At 59.1% G+C, this 17344-nt stretch overlaps 1 pseudogene; it reads left to right on the top strand.

The window, feature by feature from the left end:
- The window catches only part of LOC139240073 (ankyrin repeat and death domain-containing protein 1A-like), a 44190-nt pseudogene extending 27786 nt beyond the window's left edge, over nt 1-16404 (top strand).
- Nucleotides 16405-17344: the final 940 nt, after the last annotated feature.

The raw sequence follows: 17344 nt of genomic DNA, 5'->3' as shown, positions 1-17344 counted from the left end.
CTCCCTCAGTACTGCCCCTCCGACAGTGCGGCGCTCCCTCAGTACTGCCCCTCCGACAGTGCGGCTCTCCCTCAGTACTGCCCCTCCGACAGTGCGGCGCTCCCTCAGTACTGCCCCTCCGACAGTGCGGCTCTCCCTTGGTACTGTCCCTCCGACAGTGCAGCTCTCCCTCAGTACTGCCCCTCCGACAGTGTGGCGCTCCCACAGCACTGTCCCTCCGACAGTGTGGCGCTCCCACAGCACTGCCCCTCCGACAGTGCGGCTCTCCCTCAGTACTGCCCCTCCGACAGTGCGGCTCTCCCTCAGTACTGCCCCTCCGACAGTGCGGCGCTCCCTCAGTACTGCCCCTCCGACAGTCACTCCCTCAGTACTGCCCCTCCGACAGTGCGGCGCTCCCTCAGTACTGCCCCTCCGACAGTGCGGCTCTCCCTTGGTACTGCCCCTCCGACAGCGCAGCTCAGTACTACACTGGACTGTCAGCTTAGATTTTGTGCCCCAGTCTCGAGAGCGGGGCTTGAACCACAACATTGTGACTGATGTGAAAGTGCTGCCCACTGAGCCAGGGCTGATCCCGTTTGTTTGTGATTCCAGTATCCGTGTATTGGGATCTGTGTTTCCGCGATTAAATCTGGCGCTATCCTGATAATGGTGTCTGCAGTGTTAATGCAGAGAATCAGAACCAAACCAGCTCCTGTGTGCAATCTAGCCTGGAACATGTCCGCACTGTCGGTGCTGCTTGGTGCAGGGAAATGGCAGGCCAAGAAAGGGAACTGGGGATTGATCACTGACTCCCTGACCGCCCAGTGTCCGCACTGACCGCCCAGTGTCCTCACTGACCGCCCAGAGTCCTCACTGACTGCCCATTGTTCGCACTGACCCACTGTCCGCCCAGTGTCTGCACTGACCCACTGACCGCCCAGTGTCCGCACTGACCCACTGTCCGCCCACTGACCGCACCGGCTCACTGACCGCCCAGTGTCCTCACTTACCGCCCAGTGTCCGCACTGACTCACTGACCGCACAGTGTCCGCACCGACTCACTGACCGCCCAGTGTCCACACCGACTCACTGACCGCCCAGTGTCCGCACTGACCCACTGACCGCACAGTGTCCGCACCGACTCACTGACCGCCCAGTGTCCACACCGACTCACTGACCGCCCAGTGTCCGCACTGACCCACTGACCGCCCAGTGTCCGCACCGACTCACTGACCGCCCAGTGTCCGCACTGACCCACTGACCGCACAGTGTCCGCACCGACTCACTGACCGCCCAGTGTCGGCACTGACCCACTGACCGCACAGTGTCCGCACCAACTCACTGACCACCCAGTGTCCGCACTGACCCACTGACTGCACAGTGTCCGCACCGACTCACTGACCGCCCAGTGTCTTCACTGACCCACTGACCGCCCAGTGTCCACACTGACCGCCCAGTGTCCGCACTGACTCACTGACCGCCCAGTGTCCGCACTGACCCACTGACCGCCCAGTGTCCTCACTGACCGCCCAGTGTCCGCACTGACCCACTGTCTGCCCAGTGTCCGCACCGACTCACTGACCGCCCAGTGTCTTCACTGACCCACTGACCGCCCAGTGTCCACACTGACCGCCCAGTGTCCGCACTGACTCACTGACCGCCCAGTGTCCGCACTGACCCACTGACCGCCCAGTGTCCTCACTGACCGCCCAGTGTCCGCACTGACCGCCCAGTGTCCGCACTGACCCACTGACCGCCCAGTGTCCTCACTGACCGCCCAGTGTCCGCACTGACCCACTGTCTGCCCAGTGTCCGCACCGACTCACTGACCGCCCTGTGTCCTCACTGACCCACTGACCGCCCAGTGTCCGCACCGACTCACTGACCGCCCTGTGTCCTCACTGACCCACTGACTGCCCAGTGTCCGCACTGACCCACTGACCGCCCAGTGTCCGCACTGACCCACTGACCGCCCAGTGTCCGCACTGACCCACTGACCGCACAGTGTCCGCACTGACCCACTGACCGCCCAGTGTCCGCACTGACCCACTGACCGCACAGCGTCCGCACTGACCGCCCAGTGTCCTCACTGATCGCCCAGTGTCCGCACTGACTCACTGACCGCCCAGTGTCCGCACTCACTCACTGACCGCCCAGTGTCCGCACTGACTCACTGACCGCCCAGTGTCCGCACTGACTCACTGACCGCCCAGTGTCCGCACTGACTCACTGACCGCCCAGTGTCCGCACTGACTCACTGACCGTTACCAGTGTCCGCACTGACTCACTGACCGCCCAGTGTCCGCACTGACTCACTGACCGCCCAGTGTCTGCACTGACCCACTGACCGCCCAGTGTCCACACTGACCGCCCAGTGTCTGCACTGACTCACTGACCGCCCAGTGTCCGCACTGACTCACTGACCGCCCAGTGTCCACACTGACCTCCCAGTGTCCGCACTGACCCACTGACCGCCCAGTGTCTGCACTGACCCACTGACCGCCCAGTGTCCGCACTGAATCACTGACCGCCCAGTGTCCGCACTGACCCACTGACCGCCCAGTGTCCGCACTGACTGACTGTCCACACCAACTCACTGACCGCCCAGTGTCCACACTGACCGCCCAGTGTCCGCACTGACTCACTGACCGCCCAGTGTCCGCACTGACTCACTGACCGCCCAGTGTCCGCACCGACTCACTGACCGCCCAGTGTCTGCACTGACCCACTGACCGCAAAGTGTCCACACTGACCGCCCAGTGTCCGCACTGACTCACTGACCGCCCAGTGTCCGCACTGACTCACTGACCGCCCAGTGTCTGCACTGACCCATTGACCGCCCAGTGTCCACACTGACCGCCCAGTTTCCGCACTGACTCACTAACCGCCCAGTGTCTGCACTGGCCCACTGACCGCCCACTGTCCACACTGACCGCCCAGTGTCCGCACTGACTCACTGACCGCCCAGTGTCCGCACCGACTCACTGACCGCCCAGTGTCCTCACTGACTCACTGTCCACCCAGTGTCCGCACTGACTCACTGACCGACCAGTGTCCACACCAACTCACTGTCTGCCCAGTGTCCGCACCGACTCTCTGTCCACCCAGTGTCCGCACTGACTCACTGACCGACCAGTGTCCACACCAACTCACTGACCGCCCAGTGTCCGCACCGACTCACTGACCGCCCAGTGTCCTCACCGACTCACTGACCGCCCAGTGTCCACACTGACTCACTGACCGCCCAGTGTCTGCACTGACTCACTGACCGCCCAGTGTCCACACTGACTCACTGACCGCCCAGTGTCCGCACTGACTCACTGACCGCCCAGTGTCCACACTGACCCACTGACCGCCCAGTGTCCGCACTGACCCACTGACCGCCCAGTGTCAGCACCGACTCACTGACCGCCCAGTGTCCGCACTGACCGCCCAGTGTTCTCACTGATCGCCCAGTGTCCGCACTGACTCACTGACCGCCCAGTGTTCTCACTGATCGCCCAGTGTCCGCACTGACTCACTGACCGCCCAGTGTCCGCACCGACTCACTGACCGCCCAGTGTCCTCACTGACCGCCCAGTGTCCGCGCTGACTCACTGACTGCCCAGTGTCCGCACTGACCCACTGACCGCCCAGTGTCCGCACTGACCCACTGACCGCCCAGTGTCCTCACTGACGGCCCAGTGTCCGCACTGACTCACTGACCGCCCAATGTCCACACCAACTCACTGTCCGCCCAGTGTCCACACTGACTCACTGTCCACCCAGTGTCCGCACTGACTCACTGACCGCCCTGTGTCCGCACTGACTCACTGACCGCCCTGTGTCCGCACTGAACCACTGTCCACCCAGTGTCCGCACTGACTCACTGACTCACTGATCGCCCAGTGACCGCCCAGTGTCCGCACTGACCCACTGACCTCCCAGTGTCCGCACTGACCCACTGACCGCACAGTTTCCGCACCGACTCACTGACCGCCCAATGTCCGCACCGACTCACTGACCGCCCAGTGTCCGCACCGACTCACTGACCGCCCAGTGTCCACACTGATTCACTGACCGCCCAGTGTCCACACTGACTCACTGATCGCCCAGTGACCGCCCAGTGTCCGCACTGACCCACTGACCTCCCAGTGTCCGCACTGACCCACTGACCGCACAGTTTCCGCACCGACTCACTGACTGCCCAATGTCCGCACCGACTCACTGACCGCCCAGTGTCCGCACTGACTCACTGACCGCCCAGTGTCCGCACCGACTCACTGACCGCCCAGTGTCCACACTGATTCACTGACCGCCCAGTGTCCACACTGACCCACTGACCGCCCAGTGTCTGCACTGACCCACTGACCTCCCAGTGTCCGCACTGACCCACTGACCGCACAGTTTCCGCACCGACTCACTGACTGCCCAATGTCCGCACCGACTCACTGACCGCCCAGTGTCCGCACTGACTCACTGACCGCCCAGTGTCCGCACCGACTCACTGACCGCCCAGTGTCCACACTGATTCACTGACCGCCCAGTGTCCGCACTGACTCACTGACCGCCCAGTGTCTGCACTGACCCACTGACCGTCCAGTGTCCGCACTGACTCACTGACCCACTGTCCACCCAGTGTCCGCACTGACTCACTGATCGCCCAGTGTCCGCACTGACACACTGACCTCCCAGTGTCCGCACTGACTCACTGATCGCCCAGTGACCGCCCAGTGTCCACACTGACTCACTGACTGCCCAGTGTCTGCACTGACCCACTGACCGCCCAGTGTCCACACTGACCGCCCAGTGTCCGCACTGACTCACTGATCGCCCAGTGACCGCCCAGTGTCAGCACCGACTCACTGACCGCCCAGTGTCCACACTGACTCACTGACCGCCCAGTGGCCACACTGACTCACTGACTGCCCAGTGTCTGCACTGACCCACTGACCGCCCAGTGTCCACACTGACCGCCCAGTGTTCGCACTGACTCACTGACCGCAAAGTGTCCACACTGACTCACTGACCGCCCAGTGTCCGCACTGACTCACTGTCCACCCAGTGTCCGCACTGACTCACTGACCGCCCAGTGTCCGCACTGACCCACTGACCGCCCTGTGTCCGCACTGACTCACTGACCACCCGGTGTCCACACTGACCCACTGACCGCCCGGTGTCCGCACTGACCCACTGACCGCCCGGTGTCCGCACTGACCCACTGACCGCCCAGTGTCCACACTGACTCACTGTCCACCCAGTGTCCTCACTGACCCACTGGCAACCCAGTGTCCTCACTGACTCACTGTCCACCCAGTGTCCTCACTGACCCACTGACCGCCCTGTGTCCGCACTGACCCACTGTCCACCCAGTGTCCGCACTGACTCACTAACCCACTGTCCACCCAGTGTCCACACTGACTCACTGATCGCCCAGTGACCGCCCAGTGTCCGCACTGACCCACTGACCGCCCAGTGTCCGCACTGACTCACTGACCGCCCAGTGTCCTCACTGACTCACTGACCGCCCAGTGTCCGCACCGACTCTCTGTCCACCCAGTGTCCACACTGACCCACTGACCGCCCAGTGTCCGCACTGACTCACTGACCGCCCAGTGTCCTCACTGACTCACTGACCGCCCAGTGTCCGCACTGACTCACTGACCGCCCAGTGTCCACACTGACCCACTGACCGCCCAGTGTCCGCACTGACCCACTGACCGCCCAGTGTCAGCACCGACTCACTGACCGCCCAGTGTCCGCACTGACTCACTGACCGCCCAGTGTCCTCACTGACTCACTGACCGCCCAGTGTCCGCACTGACTCACTGACCGCCCAGTGTCCGCACTGACTCACTGACCGCCCAGTGTCCACACTGACCCACTGACCGCCCAGTGTCCGCACTGACCCACTGACCGCCCAGTGTCAGCACCGACTCACTGACCGCCCAGTGTCCGCACTGACCGCCCAGTGTTCTCACTGATCGCCCAGTGTCCGCACTGACTCACTGACCGCCCAGTGTCCGCACCGACTCACTGACCGCCCAGTGTCCTCACTGACCGCCCAGTGTCCGCGCTGACTCACTGACTGCCCAGTGTCCGCACTGACCCACTGACCGCCCAGTGTCCGCACTGACCCACTGACCGCCCAGTGTCCGCACCGACTCACTGACCGCCCAGTGTCTGCACTGACCGCCCAGTGTCCTCACTGACGGCCCAGTGTCCGCACTGACTCACTGACCGCCCAATGTCCACACCAACTCACTGTCCGCCCAGTGTCCACACTGACTCACTGTCCACCCAGTGTCCGCACTGACTCACTGACCGCCCTGTGTCCGCACTGACTCACTGACCGCCCTGTGTCCGCACTGAACCACTGTCCACCCAGTGTCCGCACTGACTCACTGACTCACTGATCGCCCAGTGACCGCCCAGTGTCCGCACTGACCCACTGACCTCCCAGTGTCCGCACTGACCCACTGACCGCACAGTTTCCGCACCGACTCACTGACCGCCCAATGTCCGCACCGACTCACTGACCGCCCAGTGTCCGCACCGACTCACTGACCGCCCAGTGTCCACACTGATTCACTGACCGCCCAGTGTCCACACTGACTCACTGATCGCCCAGTGACCGCCCAGTGTCCGCACTGACCCACTGACCTCCCAGTGTCCGCACTGACCCACTGACCGCACAGTTTCCGCACCGACTCACTGACTGCCCAATGTCCGCACCGACTCACTGACCGCCCAGTGTCCGCACTGACTCACTGACCGCCCAGTGTCCGCACCGACTCACTGACCGCCCAGTGTCCACACTGATTCACTGACCGCCCAGTGTCCGCACTGACTCACTGACCGCCCAGTGTCTGCACTGACCCACTGACCGTCCAGTGTCCGCACTGACTCACTGACCCACTGTCCACCCAGTGTCCGCACTGACTCACTGATCGCCCAGTGTCCGCACTGACACACTGACCTCCCAGTGTCCGCACTGACTCACTGATCGCCCAGTGACCGCCCAGTGTCCACACTGACTCACTGACTGCCCAGTGTCTGCACTGACCCACTGACCGCCCAGTGTCCACACTGACCGCCCAGTGTCCGCACTGACTCACTGATCGCCCAGTGACCGCCCAGTGTCAGCACCGACTCACTGACCGCCCAGTGTCCACACTGACTCACTGACCGCCCAGTGGCCACACTGACTCACTGACTGCCCAGTGTCTGCACTGACCCACTGACCGCCCAGTGTCCACACTGACCGCCCAGTGTTCGCACTGACTCACTGACCGCAAAGTGTCCACACTGACTCACTGACCGCCCAGTGTCCGCACTGACTCACTGTCCACCCAGTGTCCGCACTGACTCACTGACCGCCCAGTGTCCGCACTGACCCACTGACCGCCCTGTGTCCGCACTGACTCACTGACCACCCGGTGTCCACACTGACCCACTGACCGCCCGGTGTCCGCACTGACCCACTGACCGCCCGGTGTCCGCACTGACCCACTGACCGCCCAGTGTCCACACTGACTCACTGTCCACCCAGTGTCCTCACTGACCCACTGGCAACCCAGTGTCCTCACTGACTCACTGTCCACCCAGTGTCCTCACTGACCCACTGACCGCCCTGTGTCCGCACTGACCCACTGTCCACCCAGTGTCCGCACTGACTCACTAACCCACTGTCCACCCAGTGTCCACACTGACTCACTGATCGCCCAGTGACCGCCCAGTGTCCGCACTGACCCACTGACCTCCCAGTGTCCGCACTGACCCACTGACCGCCCAGTGTCCGCACCGACTCACTGACCGCCCAGTGACCGCCCAGTGTCCGCACTGACCCACTGACCTCCCAGTGTCCGCACTGACCCACTGACCTCCCAGTGTCCGCACCGACCCACTGACCGCCCTGTGTCCGCACCGACTCACTGACCGCCCAGTGTCCGCACCGACTCACTGACCGCCCAGTGTCCGCACTGACTCACTGACCGCCAGTGTCCGCACTTATCGCCCAGTGTCCGCACTGACTCACTGACCGCCAGTGTCCGCACTGACTCACTGACCGCCCAGTGTCCGCACTGAATCACTGACCACCCAGTGTCCGCACCGACTCACTTACCGCCCAGTGTCCACACTGACTGCCCAGTGTCCGCACTGACTCACTGACCGGCCAGTGTCCGCACTGACTCACTGACCGCCCAGTGTCCACACCGACTCACTGACTGCCCAGTGTCTGCACTGACCCACTGACCGCCCAGTGTCCACACTGACTCACTGACCGCCCAGTGTCCGCACTGACCCACTGACCGCCCAGTGTCCGCACTGACCCACTGACCGCCCAGTGTCCACACTGACCGCCCAGTGTCCGCACTGACTCACTGACCGCCCAGTGTCCGCACTGACCCACTGACCGCACAGTGTCCGCACCGACTCACTGACCGTCCAGTGTCCGCACTGACCCACTGACCGCCCAGTGTCCACACTGACCGCCCAGTGTCCGCACTGACTCACTGACCGCCCAGTGTCCGCACCGACTCACTGACCGCCCAGTGTCCGCACTGACCGCCCAGTGTACGCACTGACTCACTGACCGCCCAGTGTCCACACAGACCCACTGACCGCCCAATGTCCTCACCGACTCACTGACCGCCCAGTGTCCGCACTGACCCACTGACCGCCCAGTGTCCACACTGACCGCCCAGTGTCCGCACCGACTCACTGACCGCCCAGTGTCCGCACTGACTCACTGACCGCAAAGTGTCCACACTGACTCACTGACCGCCCAGTGTCCGCACTGACTCACTGTCCACCCAGTGTCCGCACTGACCCACTGACCGCCCTGTGTCCGCACTGACCCACTGACCGCCCTGTGTCAGCACTGACCCACTGACCACCCGGTGTCCACACTGACCCACTGACCGCCCGGTGTCCGCACTGACCCACTGACCGCCCGGTGTCCGCACTGACCCACTGACCGCCCAGTGTCCACACTGACTCACTGTCCACCCAGTGTCCTCACTGACCCACTGGCAACCCAGTGTCCTCACTGACTCACTGTCCACCCAGTGTCCTCACTGACCCACTGACCGCCCTGTGTCCGCACTGACCCACTGTCCACCCAGTGTCCGCACTGACTCACTGATCGCCCAGTGACCGCCCAGTGTCCGCACTGACCCACTGACCTCCCAGTGTCCGCACTGACCCACTGACCGCCCAGTGTCCGCACCGACTCACTGACCGCCCAGTGACCGCTAAGTGTCCGCACTAGCCCACTGACCTCCCAGTGTCCGCACTGACCCACTGACCTCCCAGTGTCCGCACCGACCCACTGACCGCCCTGTGTCCGCACCGACTCACTGACCGCCCAGTGTCCGCACCGACTCACTGACCGCCCAGTGTCCGCACCGACTCACTGACCGCCCAGTGTCCGCACTGACTCACTGACCGCCAGTGTCCGCACTTATCGCCCAGTGTCCGCACTGACTCACTGACCGCCAGTGTCCACACTGACTCACTGACCGCCCAGTGTCCGCACTGACTCACTGACCACCCAGTGTCCGCACCGACTCACTGACCGCCCAGTGTCCACACTGACTGCCCAGTGTCCGCACTGACTCACTGACCGGCCAGTGTCCGCACTGACTCACTGACCGCCCACTGTCCACACCGACTCACTGACCGCCCAGTGTCTGCACTGACCCACTGACCGCCCAGTGTCCACACTGACTCACTGACCGCCCAGTGTCCACACTGACTGCCCAGTGTCCGCACTGACTCACTGACCGCCCAGTGTCCGCACTGACTCACTGACCGCCCAGTGTCCACACCGACTCACTGACCGCCCAGTGTCTGCACTGACCCACTGACCGCCCAGTGTCCACACTGACTCACTGACCGCCCAGTGTCTGCACTGACCCACTGACCGCACAGTGTCCGCACTGACTCACTGACCATCCAGTGTCCGCACTGACCCACTGACCGCCCAGTGTCCACACTGACCGCCCAGTGTCCGCACTGACTCACTGACCGCCCAGTGTCCGCACCGACTCACTGACCGCCCAGTGTCCGCACTGACCGCCCAGTGTCCGCACTGACTCACTGACCGCCCAGTTCCACACAGACCCACTGACCGCCCAATGTCCTCACCGACTCACTGACCGCCCAGTGTCTGCACTGACCCACTGACCGCCCAGTGTCCACACTGACCGCCCAGTGTCCGCACCGACTCACTGACCGCCCAGTGTCCGCACTGACTCACTGACCGCCCAGTGTCCACACTGACCGCCCAGTGTCCGCACCGACTCACTGACCGCCCAGTGTCCGCACTGACTCACTGACCGCCCAGTGTCCACACTGACCGCCCAGTGTCCGCACTGACTCACTGACCGCCCAGTGTCCGCACTGACTCACTGACCGCCCAGTGTCCACACTGACCGCCCAGTGTCCGCACTGACTCACTGACCGCCCAGTGTCCGCACTGACTCACTGACCACCCAGTGTCCGCACTGACCCACTGACCGCCCAGTGTCCGCACTGACCCACTGACCGCCCAGTGTCCGCACCGACTCACTGACCGCCCAGTGTCCGCACTGACCGCCCAGTGTCCTCACTGACCGCCCAGTGTCCGCACTGACTCACTGACTGCCAGTGTCCGCACTGACTCACTGACCGCGCAGTGACCGCACCGACTCACTGTCCGCCCAGTGTCCACACTGAATCACTGTCCACCCAGTGTCCGCACCGACTCACTGACCGCCCAGTGTCTGCACTGACCGACCAGTGTCCGCACCAACTCACTGTCCGCCCAGTGTCCGCACTGACTCACTGACCGCCCTGTGTCCGCACTGACTCACTGACCGCCCTGTGTCCACACTGACCCACTGACCGCCCAGTGTCTGCACTGACCGCCCAGTGTCCACACTGACTCACTGTCCACCCAGTGTCCGCACTGACTCACTGACCGCCCAGTGTCTGCACTGACCGCCCAGTGTCCTCACTGACCGCCCAGTGTCCGCACTGACTCACTGACTGCCAGTGTCCGCACTGACTCACTGACCGCCCTGTGTCCGCACTGACCCACTGACCGCCCAGTGTCCGCACTGACTCACTGACCGCCCAGTGTCCACACTGACTCACTGACCGCCCTGTGTCCGCACTGACCCACTGACCGCCCAGTGTCCGCACTGACTCACTGACCGCCCTGTGTCCGCACTGACCCACTGACCGCCCAGTGTCCGCACTGACTCACTGACCGCCCAGTGTCCACACTGACTCACTGACCGCTCAGTGTCCACACCAACTCACTGTCCACCCAGTGTCCACACCAACTCACTGTCCACCCAGTGTCCGCACTGACTCACTGACCGCCCAGTGTCCGCACTGACTCACTGACCGCCCAGTGTCCGCACTGCCCCACTGACCGCTCAGTGTTCATACTGACTCACTGACCGCCTAGTGTCCTCATTGACCCACTGTCCACCCAGTGTCCGCACTGACTCACTGTCCACCCAGTGTCCGCACTGACTCACTGATCGCCCAGTGACCGCCCAGTGTCCGCACTGACCCACTGACTGCCCAGTGTCCACACTGACCCACTGACCGCCCAGTGTCCGCACTGACTCACTGACCGCCCAGTGTCCTCACTGACTCACTGACCGCCCAGTGTCCTCACTGACCGTCCAGTGTCCTCACTGACTCACTGACCGCCCAGTGTCCACACTGACTCACTGACCGCCCAGTGTCCGCACTGACCCACTGACCGCCCAGTGTCCGCACTGACCCACTGACCGCCCAGTTTCTGCACTGACCCACTGACCGCCCAGTGTCCTCACTGACCCACTGACCGCCCAGTGTCCACAATGACTCACTGACCACCCAGTGTCCTCACTGACCGCCCAGTGTTCTCACTGACTCACTGACCGCCCAGTGTCCTCACTGACCGCCCAGTGTCCTCACTGACCCACTGACCGCCCAGTGCCCACCAGCCCCGCACTTTCCCTCCAGCAGTTCCTACAAACACTGAATAACTAACTGTGCCACGCACCCGCTCACAGTTGTCGGTAGAAATTGCTTGTGCTATTTTCCCCAGATTACCAGGGAGGAGGTTGCTGAAGGACAGGCTGCGCTGGATCTCTCGTTCAGCCGCGGGCAGGATCTGAAGCACGTCCGCTCTGTACTCGGGACCTTGGCCACAAAGCACCTGAAGCCAGATGATTGGAAGAAGTTGGCGGAGCACTGGGAGTTTTCTAGGAAACACGTGAAATGGAGACCCAATGGACAGATACTTGCAGCACAGATCATGGGATAACTGTGGGAAAACAAGCAAATATCGGGGCAAACCTGGGGCAAACATTGGGGGCATTTGCTAAAGAAAATAATGCTTCAAAAATGACCTGAAAGTGACAGCCCTGCTTTGGTTTAGTAAAGCCCTGGACTGTCTGTCTCTATCAAGCATAGCGGCCAATGGCTGTAATATCTCCAAGTTTGCAGATGACACTAAGCTGGGTGGCGGTGTGAGCTGTGAGGAGGATGCTAAGAGGCTGCAGGGTGACTTGGACAGGTTAGGTGAGTGGGCAAATGCATGGCAGATGCAGTATAATGTGGATAAATGTGAGGTTATCCACTTTGGGGGCAAAAACAGGAAGACAGAATATTATCTGAATGATCACAGATTAGGAAAAGGGGAGGTGCAATGAGATCTGGGTGTCATGGTTCATCAGTCGTTGAAAGTTGGCATGCAGGTACAGCAGGCGGTGAAGGCGGCAAATGGTATGTTGGCCTTCATAGCTAGAGGATTTGAGTATAGGAGCAGGGAGGTCTTACTGCAGTTGTACAGGGCCTTGGTGAGGCCTCACCTGGAATATTGTGTTCAGTTTTGGTCTCCTAATCTGAGGAAGGACATTCTTGTTATTGAGGGAGTGCAGCGAAGGTTCACCAGACTGATTCCCAGGATGGCAGGACTGACATATGAAGAAAGACTGGATCGACTAGGCTTATATTCACTGGAATTTAGAAGAATGAGAGGGGATCTCATAGAAACATATAAAATTCTGACGGGATTGGACAGGTTAGATGCAGGAAGAATGTTCCTGATGTTGGGGAAATCCAGAACCAGGGGTCACAGTCTAAGATAAGGGGTAAGCCATTTAGGACCGAGATGAGGAGAAACTTCTTCACTCAGAGAATTGTGAACCTGTGGAATTCTCTACCACAGAAAGTTGTTGAGGCCAGTTCGTTAGATATATTCAAAAGGGAGTTAGATATGGCCCTTACGGCTAAAGGGATCAAGGGGTATGGAGAGAAAGCAGGAATGGGGTACTGAAGTTGCATGATCAGCCATGATCATATTGAATGGTGGTGCAGGCTCGAAGGGCCGAATGGCCTACTCCTGCACCTATTTTCTATGTTTCAAGGTAACCACTGCCTTAAGAACACAAGAAATAGCAGGAGTAGGCCATTCGGCCCCTCGAGGCCGCTCCGCCATTCAATGAGATCATGTCTGATCTTCTACTTCAACTCCACTTTCCTACCCGATCCCCATATCCCTTGATTCCCTTAATGTCCAAAAATCTATCGCCCTCTGTCTTGAAGATACTCAACGACTGAGCCTCCACAGTCGTCTGGTGTAGAGGATTCCAAAGATTCACCTCCCGCTGAGTGAAGGAATTTCTCTTGAGTGAAGAAATTGCCTTGAATATTAATCCGTTGAGCCTTTCCAAGCCACATTCGATGATTGCCAAATTTCCCAACCCGCATAGCAGAGTTGTTTGTTTGCGCAGTCCACTCCATTCCCCCTGAACAGCACACAGCAACGCAGCCTCACCCAGCCATGGGGACTTGGCATGGCAGTTTTGACAAGACAGGCTGCATTAGGCATTGCCCACTAGGTGTGACCCAGAGGCAGAAGATATATCTGCCCAAGCAACTGGACAGTTGGCTATAATGTCAAGGCAAGCCGCAATGGACAACGTACTCCCTTAAGGGATTGAAATAGCCAATGCACAGCAGTCACTTCCGCAGGAACCAATATGTGTCTCTGTGAGCCATCACAGCCACTGTCTACAGCTTTGTATCAGGAATTAAACCCCCACCCTCAACCCAGCTCCACATGGGGCGGTCCATGAATTAACTCCCCCAACCCCCCCTCAACCCAGCTTCACATGGGGCGGTCCATGAACTAACCCCCACAACCCAGCTCCACATGGGGCGGTCCATGAACTAACCCCCACAACCCAGCTCCACATGGGGCAGTCCATGTATTAACCACCCCCCCCCAAAAACCAGCTCCACATGGGACGGTCCATGAATTAACCCCTCCTCCCACAAACCAGCGCCACATGAGGCGGTCCATGAACTAACCCCCACAACCCAGCTCCACATGGGGCGGTCCATGAATTAACCCCCCCTAACCCAGCACCACATGGGGCGGTCCATGAACTAACCCCCACAACCCAGCTCCACATGGGGCGGTCCATGAACTAATCCCCACAACCCAGCTCCACATGGGGCGGTCCATGAACTAACCCCCACAACCCAGCTCCACATGGGGCAGGCCATGAATTAACCCCTCCTCCCACAAACCAGCTCCACATGAGGCGGTCCATGAACTAACCCCCACAACCCAGCTCCACATGAGGCGGTCCATGAACTAACCCCCACAAACCAGCTCCACATGGGGCGGTCCATGTATTAAGCCCCCCACAACCCAGCTCCATATGCGTTAAGATATTGAAAATGCCTTTACGCTGTCATATTGAGCATTCCGGGACATGAGATGGGAACGAGTTAAGGCACTCAATGATTTTTTCAAAATCTGATTTCAAATTTGCACTAACATTGAGCTGAAAATGCCCTGAGGTGAGTCTTCATCTGTCTGATTGGCATTTTACATTCAGGAAGAAATAGCTATAAGGAGCATGGATACCGGATGCTGCTGATCTGGCTTCATGGGATTGTCACCTCGGGCAAGCACCCCATCAAGGAGCTGTACGAGAGTCTGGTGAAGACTGGAAATGTTGAACTAGCAGGTGACAATTGACAGGAACTGTTTTAATGCTGAGGGGCTGAAACATTGACTCAATAAATATTGTGTTATTCGCAGTTAGTGCTGCCCCAATCTCAATGCAATCCATTACATAGTTTTATTCATTTGTTTTGATAGTTTTCCCCCTCGCAGCATGTTTTTTTCTCCTGTCCCTGAAGCCACTGACTTTTGTTGGGATGTGGCGCCCTCGGTTAACTTGTGTGTTACACTTCCTGAGTAACTAACTACTGGTACCACAGTCCCCTGTACAGTGACTGGCAGTAAACAGGAAAGTGGTGGGTCTGTTGCGATTGTGTACAGTGTGAGTGGGAAGGGATTTGGGTCCGTTGGGATTGTGTACAGTGGGAGTGAATGGGAAGGGGTTTGGGTCCATTGGGATTGTGTATAATGGGAGTGAATGGGAAGGGGTTTGGGTCCACTGGGATTCTGTACAGTGGGAGTGAATGGGAAGGGATTTGGGTCTGTTGAGATTCTGTACAGTGGGAGTGAATGGGAAGGGGTTTGGGTCCATTGGGATTGTGTATAATGGGAGTGAATGGGAAAGGGTTTGGGTCCACTGGGATTCTGTACAGTGGGAGTGAATGGGAAGGGATTTGGGTCCGTTGGGATTGTGTATAATGGGAGTGAATGGGAAGTGGTTTGGGTCCACTGGGATTCTGTACAGTGGGAGTGAATGGGAAGGGATTTGGGTCCGTTGGGATTCTGTACAGTGGGAGTGAATGGGAAGGGGTTTGGGTCCGTTGGGATTCTGTACAGTGGGAGTGAATGGGAAGGGATTTGGGTCCGTTGGGATTCTGTACAGTGGGAGTGAATGGGAAGGGATTTGGGTCCGTTGGGATTCTGTACAGTGGGAGTGAATGGGAAGGGATTTGGGTCCGTTGGGATTCTGTACAGTAGGAGTGAATGGGAAGGGATTTGGGTCCGTTGGGATTGTGTATAATGGGAGTGAATGGGAAGGGGTTTGGGTCCACTGGGATTGTGTACAGTGGGAGTGAATGGGAAGGGGTTTGGGTCCACTGGGATTGTGTACAGTGGGAGTGAGTGGGAAGGGGTTTAGGTCCATTGGGATTGTGTACAGTGGGAGTGAATGGGAAGGGGTTTGTGTCCATTGGGATTGTATACAGTGGGAGTGAATGGGAAGGGGTTTGTGTCCATTGGGATTATGTACAGTGGGAGTGAATGGGAAGAGTTTAATTCTATTGGATCTCAAAGTTCGGATTTGGTCTGTCTTATCTGGCGATGGTGGTTCATTTCTCTCCTTCAATATTGACCAAATTTGATATTAGAGTATTTTTGCGTGTGTTCACTTTCTCCTAATTCTCTTCTTGCAAACAGAGAAAGCACATAAACAGGCGAACGCAGAGCAGCATTCACAGCAGAGGTGCTCGGTGACATGAACCCTGTCACATCTCAACATCTTTCCAGGGAAGGTTTAACCCGTGTGTAAAACAGTTTCCCCCGACTTCTCTTCCTACTTCTAACTTGCTCATGTTGCCTTGTGTCTCCTGGCATTTCAATCTTCTAGCACAGAGATCAATCTGCTGAGCACTTCCCCCAATCTGTAAAATGTGAATTACTTCAGATTGATGTCTCCTCTTTCCCATAGAAAACTCATGCAGCTGCTTCAACACTTCCAGAACTGAAATTCATTGCTGCGTGCCTTTCTGGCCATAATCTCACCAGCATGTCTGCAGCAAGGCACAGCCTGGTAGCCGAGCTTCAGAGCATTGGCCCACAAAACTGGGACTGAATTATATCAGCACCCAACCACAGCTGTGTTGCTGTGTGGTGGCACCCAGCTCCAGTCAGTGACTGCACACACAGTGTAGAGGGAGTTTTAACCTGTACCTGCCCTGAGAGTGTTTGATGGGGACAGTGTGGAGGTAGCTTTACTCTGTATGTAACCCCGTGCTATACCAGCCCTGGGAGTGTTTGATGGGACAGTGTAGGGGGAGCTTTACTCTGTATCTAACCCCGTGCTGTACCTGCCCTGGGAGTGTTTGATGGGACAGTGTAGAAGGAGCTTTACTCTCTATTTAACCCCCTGTACCTGCCCTGGGAGTGTTTGATGGGACAGTGTAGAGGGAGCTTTACTCTGTATCTAACCCCGTGCTGTACCTGCCCTGGGAGTGTTTGATGGGACAGTGTAGAGGGAGCTTTACTCTCTATTTAACCCCCTGTACCTGCCCTGGGAGTGTTTGATGGGACAGTGTAGAGGGAGCTTTACTCTGTATCTAACCCCGTGCTGTACCTGCCCTGGGAGTGTTTGATGGGACAGTGTAGAGGGAGCTTTACTCTGTATCTAACCCCGTGCTGTACCTGCCCTGGGAGTGTTTG

Source organism: Pristiophorus japonicus, chromosome 30 (genome assembly GCF_044704955.1).
Source record: "Pristiophorus japonicus isolate sPriJap1 chromosome 30, sPriJap1.hap1, whole genome shotgun sequence".
In the NCBI taxonomy this organism is placed as follows: domain Eukaryota; kingdom Metazoa; phylum Chordata; class Chondrichthyes; family Pristiophoridae; genus Pristiophorus; species Pristiophorus japonicus.
This window is presented reverse-complemented; position numbering and strand designations above follow the sequence as displayed.